Source organism: Salvelinus fontinalis, chromosome 4 (genome assembly GCF_029448725.1).
Source record: "Salvelinus fontinalis isolate EN_2023a chromosome 4, ASM2944872v1, whole genome shotgun sequence".
Lineage (NCBI taxonomy): Eukaryota > Metazoa > Chordata > Actinopteri > Salmoniformes > Salmonidae > Salvelinus > Salvelinus fontinalis.
Genome location: NC_074668.1, coordinates 86,063,882 through 86,082,018, shown reverse-complemented (window position 1 = coordinate 86,082,018; position 18,137 = coordinate 86,063,882). Strand labels below are relative to the sequence as shown.

General features: G+C 42.8%; 1 protein-coding gene across 1 annotated transcript in view; it reads right to left on the bottom strand.

The window, feature by feature from the left end:
• The window catches only part of LOC129854565 (uveal autoantigen with coiled-coil domains and ankyrin repeats protein-like), an 88,367-nt gene that overhangs the window by 69,930 nt on the left and 300 nt on the right, over positions 1 to 18,137 (bottom strand). The gene's annotated exons all lie outside the window — the stretch shown is intronic.

The window sequence follows — 18,137 nt, the reverse complement described above, 5'->3', positions numbered from 1 at the left end:
TCTGGCAGAGGACAAAGAGCCCTTCCTCTGGCAGAGGACAAAGAGCCCTTCCTCTGGCAGAGGACAAAGAGCCCTTCCTCTGGCAGAGGACAAAGAGCCCTTCCTCTGGCAGAGGACAAAGAGCCCATCTCAGGTTGAGGACAAAGAGCCCATCTCTGGTAGAGGACAAAGAGCCCATCTCTGGTAGAGGACAAAGAGCCCATCTCTGGTAGAGGACAAAGAGCCCATCTCTGGTAGAGGACAAAGAGCCCATCTCTGGTAGAGGACAAAGAGCCCATCTCTGGTAGAGGACAAAGAGCCCATCTCTGGTAGAGGACAAAGAGCCCATCTCTGGTAGAGGACAAAGAGCCCTTCTCTGGTAGAGGACAAAGAGCCCATCTGTGGCAGAGGACAAAGTATCTCTCACTCTTTTTGGGCAACAAAGTATTGATTCCCTCCTAAAAGCATTTCTAAAACATGAGAACATCTGCTGCGAGGCACTCTGCAGTCTTGAGTAGGACTGGTTCCACACTGGCACAGTGAAAGAGAACGTTTCTGGATTAATACAGTAGTTTCCTTGTCGTTTCATGAAGAAAGACAAAAAGGGGAGAAGCCAGGGCTATTCCAAAAGGGAGGGCGCCACAGGGCGCCGTGCCAAAGTGGCCTCTGATGTGAACAGAGGCTCTCCTCTCTCTTTGGACGAGCCTCTGAGTGGGAGTGTATTCAGCCTCTCTCGCGTTCTCACTCACACACAGCCATAAGTGGGAGTGTATTAAAGTCTCTCCTTTTCACACGCACATAATAACCCCTTAGTGACAGTGCTTTCAGGCCTTGAGCAGCCAGACAGAGAAGTATTCCGCAGCACTCCAGGCCTCTTTCATTGATTCCAGAGGGAGTGGAGACAGAGAATCTGGGCAGAGGGAAGGAGGAGGAGAGGGGAAGTGGAGTGAGCCAGGCACTGCTGTGCTTGTGAGGTTACACCATGTGGGCCAATCAAAAAGGTGGGCAGGTCATTGGGGACAGACGGTCGTCAAGACAGATAAACCTCTACAGAGAACTTCTACAGCATGATGTCTGCTGTTATAGTGAGTCCATGCTGGCCCACTAGACACAACATTCCCCTGCACATATAAACCTCTTCAGAGAAATTCTACAGCATGATATTTGCTGTTATAGTGAGTCCATGCTGGCCCACTAGACACAACATTCCCCTGCACATATAAACCTCTTCAGAGTAATTCTACAGCATGATATTTGCTGTTATAGTGAGTCCATGCTGGCCCACTAGACACAACATTCCCCTGCACATATAAACCTCTTCAGAGAAATTCTACAGCATGATATTTGCTGTTATAGTGAGTCCATGCTGGCCCACTAGACACAACATTCCCCTGCACATATAAACCTCTTCAGAGTAATTCTACAGCATGATGTCTGCTGTTACAGTGAGTCCATGCTGGCCCACTAGACACAACATTCCCCTGCACATATAAACCTCTTCAGAGAAATTCTACAGCATGATATTTGCTGTTATAGTGAGTCCATGCTGGCCCACTAGACACAACATTCCCCTGCACATATAAACCTCTTCAGAGAAATTCTACAGCATGATATTTGCTGTTATAGTGAGTCCATGCTGGCCCACTAGACACAACATTCCCCTGCACATATAAACCTCTTCAGAGTAATTCTACAGCATGATATTTGCTGTTATAGTGAGTCCATGCTGGCCCACTAGACACAACATTCCCCTGCACATATAAACCTCTTCAGAGAAATTCTACAGCATGATATTTGCTGTTATAGTGAGTCCATGCTGGCCCACTAGACACAACATTCCCCTGCACATATAAACCTCTTCAGAGTAATTCTACAGCATGATGTCTGCTGTTACAGTGAGTCCATGCTGGCCCACTAGACACAACATTCCCCTGCACATATAAACCTCTTCAGAGAAATTCTACAGCATGATATTTGCTGTTATAGTGAGTCCATGCTGGCCCACTAGACACAATATTCCCCTGCACATATAAACCTCTTCAGGAGAGCAGCAGGTTTCCTTTAGCAGCTCATCACCTTAACAGTGAAGTTGACCAAACGCTTGTAAAATCTCATTTCCTCAACCTGCAATCTATTTGATCATACCTTTAGGGTAAGAGTGCCTTTGAATGAGGACAGACTGTTTTGGTTCATGAAGAGGTAGGTACACAGCATTAAGTGCAGATGTTACAGGGCATCTTCTCACTTGTATTGCCATATTCTTGACTCTCCCTGTTGTTCCCAAACAACCTTCAAACTAGAGGTTTCTCCTTCCAAACAAAACACTACCGAGACCTGCTCCCCCCCGCCAGCCCAAACCCACCACCCTACCCATCTCACCAGCACAAACTCACCATCCTACCCCTCTCACCAGCCCAAACCCACCAACCTACCCCTCTCACCAGCCCAAACCCACCATCCTACCCCTCTCACCAGCCCAAACCCACCATCCTACCCCTCCACCAGCTCAATTTCAACAAAAAATTTGCAAAAATAGATAAGATTCTGCATCCATGGAGGTAAATATGCCAGCAGCATACCACCCTGCATACCACTGCTGGCTTGCTTCTGAAGCTAAGCAGGGTTGGTCCTGGTCAGTCCCTGGATGGGAGACCAGATGCTGCTGGAAGTGGTGTTGGAGGGCCAGTAGGAGGCACTCTTTCCTCTGGTCTAAAAAATATCCCAATGCCCCAGGGCAGTGATTGGGGACACTGCCCTGTGTAGGGTGCCGTCTTTCGGATGGGACGTTAAACGGGTGTCCTGACTCTCTGAGGTCATTAAAGATCCCATGGCACTTATCGTAAGAGTAGGGGGTTAACCCCGGTGTCCTGGCTAAATTCCCAATCTGGCCCTCAAACCATCATGGTCACCTAATAATCCCCAGTTTACAATTGGCTCATTCATCCCCCTCCTCTCCCCTGTAACTATTCCCCAGGTCGTTGCTGCAAATGAGAACGTGTTCTCAGTCAACTTACCTGGTAAAATAACGGTAAAATAAAATAAAATAAATAAATAAATAAAAATACTTGTCTACATATGAAGAAAAAAAATGAAAAAAAATCACATTGATTAACTCTTTGGTCCTATCACTTAATAATGGCGCTGCCTACTCCAGACACCTTGTTTATTTAATCATATGAGCAACAAATATTTCATTTTATTTGGAATGCTAAGCCAGACAAAATTAAAATGTGCATATTTAAATAATGAATGAGTTTGGGGGGCTGAAATTATGAAATATTAAAGCTTTAAACCTCTCACTAAAAGCTTCACTCATACATCACTCATATAATTAAACCCAAAATGATTATCCAGTAGATTATTAAGAAAGGCTCATCCTTTGTTCAAAAATGACCTTTATACAGATTACAACTTCTAATTTCCAACTAATTGAAAAATAAATGTTTAAAGTATTGCCCTTTCTTAAACAAGCCATACAAAGCTGGTTACAATGTCAGTTTCATCCTCCAACAAATAGTATGGTTAAAGTCAAATATACTGATTAATAAATAACATTCTTCATGGATTTTTTAAAAATTATATGGCATTATATTTATTAAAGACATTATGAATAGAAACGGTGGAGTTATGTCACATATGCAGCTATGGAATATATATGGGAGTATCTGCTCAATCCAAACTTAAAATCAACTGATTACAGCACTACCACAAAAATGGAGGAGGGAAGTGGAAAAGGGAGAAGGTAGGGAACTTGTTTGCCTGCCATATATTAAAGATACTAATTGGCTGAAAGGAACTGGCATAAATAGAAAAATATACCATTTTCATCTGAGGACAGAAATATTGACAGCTGTGCCATACAGGTTGTAAAGTAAATGGGAAGAGATTTGTGACGTACTGATTCCATGACACATGGTTTATGAACTGGTACAAAACACTACACTTGATTCAACACTTCGAGGTTTTCAATTTACATTATTATATAAAATTCTTGCCACCAACACACACACACGGGACATACAACAATCTCCGCTCTGTAGATTTTGCTGTGAAGAGGCAGAATCACTAAATCATTTATTCTAGAATTGCCCCTATGTAGCTTGTTTCTGGTCACAGGTTCATTAATGGTTAAAAAAAATCACAACATGCATTTAAAATGAACCTTAGAAATAGCATTGTTGGGCGATCTGGAAGTCAATAAATAATACAATAATACTGGTAGGAAAGGTTTTCATCTTTAGCTCACAATCTGTAGATAATATCTGATTAGAAAGGTTAAAAAATGTAAAACATCACAGCACAATTAAAAAATATATGGCACATGGAAACCAAACGAGGATGGTCTATGGTGATAGGTGGGATGGGCTGAGGGTTGGGATTGGCTGAGGGTTGGGATTGGCTGAGGGTTGGGATTAAAGAGCTTATGTTTGGTAATGTTTTAATGTATTAATGTTTGGTAATGTTTTAATGTATTAATGTTTGGTAATGTTTTAATGTATTAATGTTTGGTAATGTTTTAATGTATTAATGTTTGGTAATGTATTAATGTTTGGTAATGTTTTAATGTTTGGTAATGTTTTATTGTTATGTGATTGCTTTATAACTGTTTCGGGTAATACAAGTTATTGTGCTGTTACGGGAATAACCTGGGTGTAAATGTAATAATCTGCTGCTGTATTGGTTTGTGTTATCTGTGATCTTTTTGTTTGTCTTGTGTAGTTTCTTAAACATTGTAGTTAAACTGTATGTGTAAACATGTATACGCAGGGCCCAGCTTTAAAGAGACCTTGGTCTCAGTCTGTTTTCCTTGTTGAAATAAAGGTAGAATAATAGAAAAGTAAAATGTGGATGTGAAATATATGCATATGTTTCAGAAAAACTGTAAAAAATAGATGTGTGTACTCCGGAGAGGGTTAATCATTTTAAAAGATACAGGCTGTCAAAACACCATGTTTCAGTCCAGGGGGATACATAGTCAATTGTGCAACTGAAATGTGTCAATTAACCCAACCCCTCTGAATCAGAGGGGGGGCTGCCTTTCCCACATAGTGGAGAGAGTAGTTCAAGGCTTGAAATGAGTCTGATTGCTGTCTTGCTCATCTCTTTAATATGCCATGGCTAATTTCATAACTAAGTGCCCTGCCACTGCATGCACTTGTAAGATGTATTATTCAAATGCTAGAGCCCACTGATTAGAAACGAATTCATTATTACTAATAAAGAATCTTCACTGATCCAGTCAGGACCTACTCCAATGGAGAGGCACGTGGACCGGCTAATAAGTTTCCAGTCCAATCAGCATCTTCTGAGAGACTATGGGCGGGTTTAACTCTAATGTGCTGCTTTGGTTTATGTCAAAACATTAGGTCTCCTGATTGTTGGATGGTGATCCAATTGCTGACAAATTAATTTAGCATAACATGCCTCATTACAGGCACAAACGGTTCATTGAGGGCTTTGGTTCATACATACGGATTCACACACATACAGTGTACTAGTTAGTCTAACCTAGTCCATTGCCAACTACCGTTGAAATTCATAGAATAACTTAGTGCTTTGTTCACAGCAACAAGATTAGACCTGTTCCAGATATATTCCCTTTTCACAGACCATGAACATGTCATGGCAGGGTTTTCAGGGAGAAGGTGGGCGACTGTTCATCAACTGTATAGTAACCTTTGAAAGTGTGTCAATCCTGATGGAGCATCATACATCACAAATCCTTCAATTAGGGCTGTCGCCGAAAAATACATCTTGGCTGACGAGATTTGTCTTTAAAATGTGTATTTATCCATATATAGACACACCCTGTGTTTCAATAAACCAACTATATGTACTGAGCTTGTCTGATGCTTTAAGCATCCTGTTTGATTAAATAATAAAGACAAATGACTCAAGAGGGAGCCAGAGATGGAGATTAAATATTTATTTACTTTTAACTAGGCAAATGTCAGATTTTTTTTTTCTGAATCTCCATCTCTGGCTCCCTTTTTAGATAGCCTAACCAGAAGGAGAAGAACTGATCCAGACCATCCTGTAAGAAGTAATCAGGTATTTTATGACGCTCCCACTGGATCAGAGCATTACATTTTTCACTTTAATGCTGAGTGGTTATAGCAGTGTTTCCCACATTCGGTCCTCGGGAACACAAGGGGTGCACATTTAGTTTTTGGTCCTAACACTACACAGCTGACTCAAATGATCAAAGCTTGATGATTAGTTGAATCAGCCGAGTAATGCTAGGGTAAAAACCAAAACGTGCACCCCTTGTGTTCCTGATGACCAAGTTTGGGAAACCCTGGATTACAGAAAGGGAGAGAGATGGAAATATTTTTCAAATACATTGAGGAACTATTGTCATTGTCAATGGATGTAAAATCCGATTTTGTTTGTTTGCTGTTTGAAGTGACGAAAAGATGACTTTGAGAAGCTCCACAGATCATTAGTGGTGGTGCGTCAACCCTAAAATACTATCAGATCCCCAAAGGGGCACATTTATAGACATACGTTTGTGCACAGGCCAGGTAACCTAGGCCTACTTTCTTTACGTAATCAGGTGTCTGTCCTTACTCAAGATTGATAGACGCGCTCCAAACAAAAGACAATGAATAACAAACCGTGTAAATGAAACTTCATTCTCACAATTGTAGCGTGGGTTGAGAGCTCTGCAAACAAGGTGTCCACTCCAACGAGAACGGTAAAGGACTGGAATAATAATATATTGAATGCATTAACAGAAATGACCATAACCAAACAAACATTGTAGATTAGAAACAGTGGGATTTAACGGTATATGTAGGCTACTACTGGTAATTGATGTAACGGGGAATTGATAGACACTAACAAGCAAAGGGAAAACAATTCAAACAACAACATTATGGAACAATGAAGGAGCACAAAATGGAGGGAGAGCGCGCGCTCTGGGGAGATGTGCCTTGTGCATCTTATCCACACTCCTTCTTCTTGGACTGTGGGAACCGCTCCTCAATGGATTTGTCCACTGAGACAGGCAGAAACCAGACAGGTGTCTTGTGTGCCATGAAGGAAAATAACATCGATTTGCAACTGCTCAACTAAAAAATATATTGGTCAACCAACAGCCTATCAACCAAACAATCTACCAGTGGACTGGAACAAGGGTTTCTCAAGCATCAGTCCAGTACTATGCTACTAATCCATGTGGTACAATACATTACTTTCCTTCTGCTTAAACCTCAGCTATTTGGACTTTAATGCTTGATCGATCTTTGCTTGAGAACACCTTAGAGGAAGTAGCTAAGTTATTTCTAAGGGCCACTGATGACTGGCTAAGGGACATTTCAAGAGAGGAGAACGTACAGTAATCGATTTAAAAAGATGCAATATGCAGAAATCGCGACACCATTTCCTGGTTAAAATTCTAATATTTTGCTTAACTTCAGTTTATGTGACAAAACAAGCAAGTGTTGAGAATCATTGTACCATCTAAACCGCTGTGAAATATATTTTCAATAACCAAAAATATTCTATTTTCAGCTGTTTGAAGCTGGTGTACAAAACTGGAAGACACAAAAACGAAAAACAAAACTTAAGAACGGGAAGCATAGAAATAGCACACATGGAACAGATCTACCGCTTCTTAAACTTGCTTTCAATGAGAATGACAGATCTATAACTCACATTTCTATGTGAATTTGATCAGGTCACCCAAAAAGGTACATATTGCAGCTTTCAAAAAGGGCAAATGTTAACTTTTAAATTTCCAGGTATTGATAAACTACTATGAATCAATAGAGCACTTCTGGCATCCAGCGACAGCGTTGTCTGACTGACTACACTGTTCTAACCTCCCACACTGCAGCAGAGACCAGAGGTCAGAGAGATTTTCATGCTGCTATGCACATTCTCTCTTTCCCCTGTAATCCTGGGGCTTTTACTCATGCTAGGATAAACTTCAATCCACATTGTTTCCTTCTCCCCCAGCAGCAGCACTCTGGGACATACACACACACACAGGGTGCTCAGCAAAACATCCCATTTCCCACTGGGGTGAGGCCAGCCCAGCTCCATGCTTCCACAGGAACCCATCAATCGATACGGCAGGAATGGGGCTGTTCTGGGAAAGGATGTCTAGACTCTCTTCCACACTTCAAAATGACCCTCTCTCTATAGCTTGTGCTCTTTATGGTCTGTTTCTCTGTTGAGATGACAGTCTACTAGGGTTGTCATTGTGCTGGTTGTCAGAGTCATTCAGAGGACAGGCTTCTGATGAATCACAAATAAATGTTGATATGATATGGATGTGACAGTGACTCATTCACTGTGTGTCCTGTGTGTGGAACATCTGTCCAAGATAGGCATTTAGTTCATAAACACTTGAACCACATGAGTTCATTTTAATGCAAGGGTGTATTTGTGAGAAAGAGGTGAGTAATCTATCCTCATCTATTAGATCTGTTCAGCTGATCTGTACATGTAACGCTGTGGCTCCTGGAAAGGTGTGAACGTGAATACCCTCAACATTCCACTACAGCCGCCATGTCAACTTCTGCTGACATTCATATGGATCTGGAATTAATATGGAACATTCCATTTATAATAGGCATTGATGGTAAATCAAACGAGATGGGTAAACATTACCTCAGACTATCAACATGACTCCACAAAACATTACCTCAACAGAATAGCAACATGACTCCACAAAACCAACCCACTAGTCCTCCTCTCCTCAACAGCTCAAAGTAATAGAAAGAAAATGTTTTATAAAGAAAAGTTTGCTCGTGTGTGTGTGAGTGAGTGAGTGAGTGAGTGAGCGAGTGAGTGAGTGAGAGAGCGAGAGCGAGTGTGTGTGTGAGAGAGCGAGAGCGAGTGTGAGAGAGCGAGTGTGTGTGTGAGAGAGCGAGTGTGTGTGTGTGTGAGAGAGCGAGTGTGTGTGTGTGTGAGAGAGCGAGTGTGTGTGTGTGTGTGTGTGAGAGAGCGAGAGCGAGTGTGTGTGTGTGTGAGAGAGAGAGAGCGAGTGTGTGTGTGTGTGAGAGAGAGAGAGCGAGTGTGTGTGTGTGTGTGTGAGAGAGCGAGAGCGTGTGTGTGTGTGTGTGTGAGAGAGCGAGAGCGAGTGTGTGTGAGAGAGCGAGAGCGAGTGTGTGTGTGTGTGAGAGCGAGAGCGAGTGTGTGTGTGTGTGTGTGAGAGAGCGAGAGCGAGTGTGTGTGTGTGTGTGAGAGAGCGAGAGCGAGTGTGTGTGTGTGTGTGAGAGAGCGAGAGCGAGTGTGTGTGTGTGTGTGAGAGAGCGAGAGCGAGTGTGTGTGTGTGTGTGAGAGAGCGAGAGCGAGTGTGTGTGTGTGTGAGAGAGCGAGAGCGAGTGTGTGTGTGAGAGAGCGAGTGCGTGTGTGTGTGAGAGAGCGAGTGCGTGTGTGTGTGAGAGAGCGAGAGCGAGAGCGTGTGTGTGTGAGAGAGCGAGAGCGAGAGCGTGTGTGTGTGAGAGAGCGAGAGCGAGAGCGTGTGTGAGAGAGAGAGAGCGAGCGAGTGCGTGTGTGAGAGAGAGCGAGTGCGTGTGTGAGAGAGCGAGAGCGAGTGCGTGTGTGAGAGAGCGAGAGCGAGTGCGTGTGTGAGAGAGCGAGAGCGAGTGCGTGTGTGAGAGAGCGAGAGCGAGTGCGTGTGTGAGAGAGCGAGAGCGAGTGCGTGTGTGAGAGAGCGAGAGCGAGTGCGTGTGTGAGAGAGCGAGCGAGTGCGTGTGTGAGAGAGAGAGAGCGAGCGAGTGCGTGTGTGAGAGAGAGAGAGCGAGCGAGTGCGTGTGTGAGAGAGAGCGAGTGCGTGTGTGAGAGAGCGAGAGCGAGTGCGTGTGTGAGAGAGCGAGAGCGAGTGCGTGTGTGAGAGAGCGAGAGCGAGTGCGTGTGTGAGAGAGCGAGAGCGAGTGCGTGTGTGAGAGAGAGAGAGCGAGTGCGTGTGTGAGAGAGAGAGCGAGTGCGTGTGTGAGAGAGAGAGAGCGTGTGTGAGAGAGAGAGAGCGTGTGTGAGAGAGAGAGAGAGAGCGAGTGCGTGTGTGAGAGAGAGAGAGAGAGCGAGTGCGTGTGTGAGAGAGAGAGAGAGAGCGAGTGCGTGTGTGAGAGAGAGAGAGAGAGCGAGTGCGTGTGTGAGAGAGAGAGAGCGAGTGCGTGTGTGAGAGAGAGAGAGCGAGTGCGTGTGTGAGAGAGAGAGAGAGAGTGCGTGTGTGAGAGAGAGAGAGCGAGTGCGTGTGTGAGAGAGAGAGAGCGAGTGCGTGTGTGAGAGAGAGAGAGCGAGTGCGTGTGAGAGAGTGAGTGTGAGAGAGTGAGTGTCAGAGCGAGTGAGTCAGAGCGAGTGAGTCAGAGCGAGTGAGTCAGAGCGAGTGAGTCAGAGCGAGTGAGTCAGAGCGAGTGAGTCAGAGCGAGTGAGTCAGAGCGAGTGAGTCAGAGCGAGTGAGTCAGAGCGAGTGAGTCAGAGCGAGTGAGTCAGAGCGAGTGAGTCAGAGCGAGTGAGTCAGAGCGAGTGAGTCAGAGCGAGTGAGTCAGAGCGAGTGAGTCAGAGCGAGTGAGTCAGAGCGAGTGAGTCAGAGCGAGTGAGTCAGAGCGAGTGAGTCAGAGCGAGTGAGTCAGAGCGAGTGAGTCTGAGCGAGTCTGAGAGAGTGAGTCTGAGAGAGTGAGTCTGAGAGAGTGAGTCTGAGAGAGTGAGTCTGAGAGAGTGAGTCAGAGAGAGTGAGTCAGAGAGAGTGAGTGTGTGTGGTATCAGGATATATTCTACCTGCATGCTGCAATGTTTTTATGAAGGCTAGTTTCATATATTTGGTAATAGTAGTTACTTTTGAGGTTAGTATCATTTTAATTTAGATTTGGATAGAATTTTGATTAACCACATGACAAATATTTTGAGATACGAAGACATTATTATAAATTAATTGAAACTGTTCCACGAAAATATGAAAACCATAACTGATCGATAAATGGTCAGTTACATTGGCATTCCACATGAAAAAGCTGGCCGACAACCTCAGGAGAGTAACGGCAGAATCTGCAAATCTCTGGCTCCCTTGAGTCATTTGTGTCTTGTTTCATCAAACGGAGCGCTTAAACATCCGACAAGCGCAATAGTTGATTGTATTATAACACATAGGGTGTGTATACACATATCTATTTGTAAAAATACACGTTTAAACACTTCGACCAGACGACTTTCGGTCGACCAAGACTTTTTTTTAAAGTCGGGGACAGCCCCAAGACAGCTACATTTCCTAATGTTTTGTTTAAAGTTAATCTTGCATTTTACTGGAGAAAAGTAGACTGGCTACACGGAAAAAAGTACTGGTGAAAAGTAGGCTGGCTACACGGAAAAAAGTACTGGAGAAAAGTAGGCTGGCTAAACGGAAAAAAGTACTGGAGAAAAGTAGGCTGGCTAAACTGAAAAAAGTACTGGAGAAAAGTAGGCTGGCTAAACTGAAAAAAGTACTGGAGAAAAGTAGGCTGGCTAAACTGAAAAAAGTACTGGTGAAAAGTAGGCTGGCTAAACTGAAAAAAGTACTGGAGAAAAGTAGGCTGGCTAAACTGAAAAAGGTACTGGAGAAAAGTAGGCTGGCTAAACTGAGAAAAGTACTGGAGAAAAGTAGGCTGGCTACACGGAAAAAAGTACTGGAGAAAAGTAGGCTGGCTAAACGGAAAAAAGTACTGGAGAAAAGTAGGCTGGCTACACGGAAAAAAGTACTGGAGAAAAGTAGGCTGGCTAAACGGAAAAAAGTACTGGAGAAAAGTAGGCTGACTACACGGAAAAAGGTACTGGTGAGAAGTAGCTACACATCAGTCAGAGCCTGTTGATAGAATGCCTGTTTCTGAGTTCTCATCCTAGTGGAGAAGTGCAACTGAAGGAGATAACTAGCAAGTTATCTAAGTAAGTTGCTGAGTTAATAAAGTGACAGGGCATCATATTGTGTTAGCTTTCTGCTGTGTTTGAGAAGTCAAAGTCCTTTGGATGAGTTATCTTGATTTTATTGTGTATTTTCTCCTCTCTGTTCTTGGCCCGTCTGCTCCTCCCCTATCTTCTCTGAGCAGAGCAGGCCTGTTGTCCTAGTGTGTACACACGCTGTTCCAGAGCCAATACTGTTCTTCCTTCTGTTACACTGTTACCCCCCCCCCCTATACCCCTGCCAATTTAGCGCAGCAGGGGGAAGATTTTGCGTGCAATTTGACATTGAAGCTTACTTGTGGGTTCAGTGGAAAAGATAGTTTTAGACCTGCTCCTAATGATTAAACGCCAGCATGTCTAAGGTGTGGTATTGAACGCACCCTCCATTTAGTCATTTGTCAACACAAACACTGGCCTGTCTATCACCTCACCCAACCGAAAGAACAGAACACCAACAGCTGTCTGGCAAACTTTCATAACCTCAGACCTGTCACAGTTCATCTCTGTGATTTGTGAAGAGCTGTGGACAAACTAATATGCCAGGGCTCCACATCTGCATGCGTTGATGAGATTTGACACAAACCCAGTGGAAAAGAATCAGCCACCAAAACATTCACAAAGCCCAAATCAATACGAGTGAATCGAAACAAGCAAACAAACTTGTTCTCATTCAAGAGAAACAATGTTGCTAAAAGGCCTCGGAGGGATGGACTGTCAAAACTTTCTAAAAAGAAAAAGTGTCAAACTTTACCAGAGGCTAAAATGTTAAGTAAAAAAAAAAAGTCATTTCAAATGCTTTCTGAGCCTGAAGAGAAACAGCTTACTACCTCAAACTCAAAGGGCAAGGTGTGGAATGTGGATATGGATGGCTCCCGAGTGGCACAACGGTCTAAGGCACAGCATCTCAGTGCTAGAGGCGTCACCACAGACACGCTGGTTCGATTCCAGGCTGTATCACAACCGGCCATGATTGTGAGGCCCATAGGGCGGCACACAATTGGCCCAGCGTCGTTCGGGTTTGGCCGGTGTAGGCCGTCATTGTAAATAAGAATTTGTTCTTAAATGACTTGCCTAGTTAAATAAAAGGTTAAAAATATATATTAGAATAATCTAAACATACACCCAGATCTGGTACAGTATTCTCATTGGCAGAACTATGGGAAAAAATTGTCACATGCTCTGAATACAAAAGGTGTACCGTGAAATGCTTACTTACAAGCACTTAACCAACAACGCAGTTCAAGAAATAGAGTTAAGAAAATATTTACTAAATAAAATTAAAACATTTTATAATAATAATCCAAAAGTAACAAGAAAATGACATAATATGGGGTACAGGTACCGAGATAATGTGCAGGGGTACAGGTTAGTTGAGGTCATTTGTAAAGTGACTACGCATAGATAATAAACAGCTAGTAGCAGCAGTGTAGAAAAGGGGAGGGGGGGGGTATTTGAGTACAGATCGTTGACAGTAAGTAGCTTTCTGTAGGTTGCGTTGGATAAGGGTCAAATAAGTCTGGCAGCCTCAACAGAAAGTATAGCTCAGCACTCAGGAGCAGTCTCTCTAAATACAAGATCAGTTCTGTCAAATGGAGTGTAAAAAAGACCTTACGACTATTGGCTACCTTTGCCCTACAGACCTGAAACTAATCCCCAGGATCTTATTCGGAAGACAGAAAAAACAAAGGAATGTGCAGAAAAATACATTGCAAAACTTAGTGGAAGATTTCCACAAGTGGCCGTGGTCTGGATTAGATTCAGCTATTGTTCCCTTTCCAAAAGGCCTCATGCTGACTCACTCTCACACAGCTGTTGGACCACTTGATACATTTCACTGTTTCAGCACAATCCTCCTCCTGGGTTTTGGAGTAAGCAGCCATTACAAACACAACGGTATATAAGTGTGTAGACTCTGCTGGACTGTAGGGTGGGCTTCTTTTTGTGTTCTGTAGTCAGTTACAACCACTGTAGTTCTCATAATAACAGTGTAATATGATGAGGGTGTGGGAAGAGAGTTCCCTGTTACACCCATGGAGAAGCTGGCTCACAAGACTAATGCTGTCAGTTCAGTAGGAACATGCTGGTCCATTTTTTAGGTTACAGGCAGTATCACCTCATGTTTCACACAGACAAATCAAAGTTTATTTGTCACGTGCGCCGAATACAACTTTACAGTGAAATAAATGCATTCTTACAAGCATAGAGTTCAGAACCAATTTTCTTTTGGTATGAAAGATCGCAACCAACTATATGTTGGTATGAAAGATCGCAACCAATAATATTTTGGTATCTTTTCTGTAAGACATCACAAATATCAATCAATTCCAAATCCACCTCCAGCCCCCATGAACGTGTGTAGGTCTAAAAGGATTGATTAAGGGTAACTATGATATCAACTGAATCATTCAGGAAGCTCAGGTCAACATGCAGGGTCTAGAAGTGGGGCCTAGGGCCTTGGAATTGGACAGATAATGGTGATCTGCAATGTGTAAATACTTCTCACTTTACAGACAATTTCTTGGGGCACATTTTGTAACTCCAGGCATTTGCACTGGTTCATCCTGCAACGTACTACTACCCCCCCATCGCAATTCTAGGTCCCTTCAGCCCTGCAAGCACAACGGTATGCAACATGGCCAACACAGTGATCAGTCAAATGGCAATCGTGTTTTCTAGAAACGATGGGTGGCCGTCTGCGCTATTTAAAGGTTCTTTATATCCAATAGTGTCTGTTACAGGTCTGGAGATTCTTTATATCCAATAGTGTCTGTTACAGGTCTGGAGATTCTTCATATCCAATAGTGTCTGTTACAGGTCTGGAGATTCTTTATATCCAATAGTGTCTGTTACAGGTCTGGAGATTCTTCATATCCAATAGTGTCTGTTACAGGTCTGTAGGTTCTTTATATCCAATAGTGTCTGTTACAGGTCTGGAGATTCTTTATATCCAATAGTGTCTGTTACGGGTCTGTAGGTTCTTTATATCCAATAGTGTCTGTTACAGGTCTGGAGGTTCTTTATATCCAATAGTGTTTGTTACAGGTCTGGAGGTTCTTTATATCCAATAGTGTTTGTTACAGGTCTGGAGGTTCTTTATATCCAATAGTGTCTGTTACAGACCTGGAGGTTCTTTATATTCAATAGTGTCTGTTCCAGGTCATGAGGTTCTTTATATCCAATAGTGTCTGTTACAGGTCTGGAGGTTCTTTATATCCAATAGTGTCTGTTACAGGTCTGGAGGTTCTTTATATCCAATGGTGTCTGTTACAGGTCTGGAGGTTCTTTATATCCAATAGTGTCTGTTACAGGTCTGGAGGTACTTTATATCCAATAGTGTCTGTTACAGGTCTGGAGGTACTTTATATCCAATAGTGTCTGTTACAGGTCTGGAGGTTCTTGATATCCAATAGTGTCTGTTACAGGTCTGGAGGTTCTTGATATCCAATAGTGTCTGTTACAGGTCTGGAGGTTCTTTATATCCAATTGTGTCTGTTACAGGTCTGGAGGTTCTTTATATCCAATAGTGTCTGTTACCGGTCTGGAGGTTCTTTATTTCCAATAGTGTCTGTTACAGGTCTGGAGGTACTTTATATCCAATAGTGTCTGTTACAGGTCTGGAGGTACTTTATATCCAATAGTGTCTGTTACAGGTCTGGAGGTTCTTGATATCCAATAGTGTCTGTTACAGGTCTGGAGGTTCTTGATATCCAATAGTGTCTGTTCCAGGTCTGGAGATTCTTTATATCCAATAGTGTCTGTTACAGGTCTGGAGATTCTTTATATCCAATAGTGTCTGTTACAGGTCTGGAGATTCTTTATATCCAATAGTGTCTGTTACAGGTCTGGAGATTCTTCATATCCAATAGTGTCTGTTACAGGTCTGTAGGTTCTTTATATCCAATAGTGTCTGTTACAGGTCTGGAGATTCTTTATATCCAATAGTGTCTGTTACGGGTCTGTAGGTTCTTTATATCCAATAGTGTCTGTTACAGGTCTGGAGGTTCTTTATATCCAATAGTGTTTGTTACAGGTCTGGAGGTTCTTTATATCCAATAGTGTTTGTTACAGGTCTGGAGGTTCTTTATATCCAATAGTGTCTGTTACAGACCTGGAGGTTCTTTATATTCAATAGTGTCTGTTCCAGGTCTGGAGGTTCTTTATATCCAATAGTGTCTGTTACAGGTCTGGAGGTTCTTTATATCCAATGGTGTCTGTTACAGGTCTGGAGGTTCTTTATATCCAATAGTGTCTGTTACAGGTCTGGAGGTACTTTATATCCAATAGTGTCTGTTACAGGTCTGGAGGTACTTTATATCCAATAGTGTCTGTTACAGGTCTGGAGGTTCTTGATATCCAATAGTGTCTGTTACAGGTCTGGAGGTTCTTGATATCCAATAGTGTCTGTTACAGGTCTGGAGGTTCTTTATATCCAATTGTGTCTGTTACAGGTCTGGAGGTTCTTTATATCCAATAGTGTCTGTTACCGGTCTGGAGGTTCTTTATTTCCAATAGTGTCTGTTACAGGTCTGGAGGTACTTTATATCCAATAGTGTCTGTTACAGGTCTGGAGGTACTTTATATCCAATAGTGTCTGTTACAGGTCTGGAGGTTCTTGATATCCAATAGTGTCTGTTACAGGTCTGGAGGTTCTTGATATCCAATAGTGTCTGTTCCAGGTCTGGAGGTTCTTGATATCCAATAGTGTCTGTTCCAGGTCTGGAGGTTCTTTATATCCAATAGTGTCTGTTACGGGTCTGGAGGTTTTTTATATCCAATAGTGTCTGTTACAGGTCTGGAGGTTCTTTATATCCAATAGTGTCTGTTACAGGTCTGGAGGTTCTTTATATCCAATAGTGTCTGTTACAGGTCTGGAGGTTCTTTATATCCAATAGTGTCTGTTACAGGTCTGGAGGTTTCAAAATAAGAATAGTAGGAATCCTGTTTTCTAGACATGACCACCTGCTGCCTTTTAAATCAGTGTGCAGTTCCATCTCCCACAGGGGAAATTAATGCTTTTCTCAAGTTACGTTCATTATTCTGTTTTTTTACTGGGCTAAACGTTGGCCTGCAGCTCATCACCATGACCTCCGCGTTTCCCGTCTCTGCAAACATGTGAGACAGGTCCACTGTGATTTAAATTGAATGGAATTCCTGAATTCCTTTTCTAGGGACTGTGCCACAAACTTGGACAATAAACAGCTCTTGGCTTTGTGCCTTTCTCATGTTAATTAGCCTACTGTGGGGAGAAGGGGCTGTCGCTGCCAAACATAGACACAACTCTTCCTGAACGGAGTAGAATCATAATACTACTGTACTACCCTGCAGGCTGTATAGGATAAGGCAGGTATAGCCTAAGGAATACTTCCCTCATGCCCTTAACGTAACATACAGCCACTTCCACAAATAAGTAGTGGGCCTACTGGCCTAACCTGTAAAACAACTAAATATTAACGTAACATACAGCCACTTCCACAAATAAATAGTGGGCCTACTGGCCTAACCTGTAAAACTACTAAATATTATTGGTATAGTCAACATTAGGCTACTATAAAGCACATACAGTATTTAACACATGTTTGTGTGTGTGTATATATATATATATATATATATATATATATAAATAATACATACATACATTTTTGAGTGTCTTTTAGAGTGCACACATAGGCAGATATGACATAACATCCGTGTGGAATTGTGTCGCCCTAGAACACGTAAAGGCACGACAGTCCCCTGACAGATATTGTAATGTTGCCTATGAAAGGTTCTCGCACTCTGTACAGTCGGTGCCATCTGCATCTTGCAGTTGTCTCAACTTGCCTTGTCTATAACAGGCGCCTACAAGCCAATGACGCAATAAAACAATAAATGCGGTTCGAGAGGACATTGATCGATATTTCTGAGGCGCAATGGCTCTGAAGTGCCGACTGATAGATTCTAAACAATGCTAACTTTGTTGCACAGATTTACACACGACACCATGCCCTCCATAGGGAGAACATTTGGCGCTATTGGGCGCTTGTGTCGTGGGTGTATGTTCCAACATCCTTTCTCAAATCCCCACTCCCCTGCCCACGAACAGTTGGATAAACGAACATGCTTCAATTGGCAACTTTTGTTTTAAGAATTTGTCAATAAGACAATGATTAACAACATGATTGTGACAAACGGGCTTGATGTAGCCAAACCCTGATTAGCATGGGTTGTTAGGCTTTTGTTTGGGAAGCTGGAAACTTTGTAACAGGAAAACTTGGCTGATATCATTTGAGCGATCA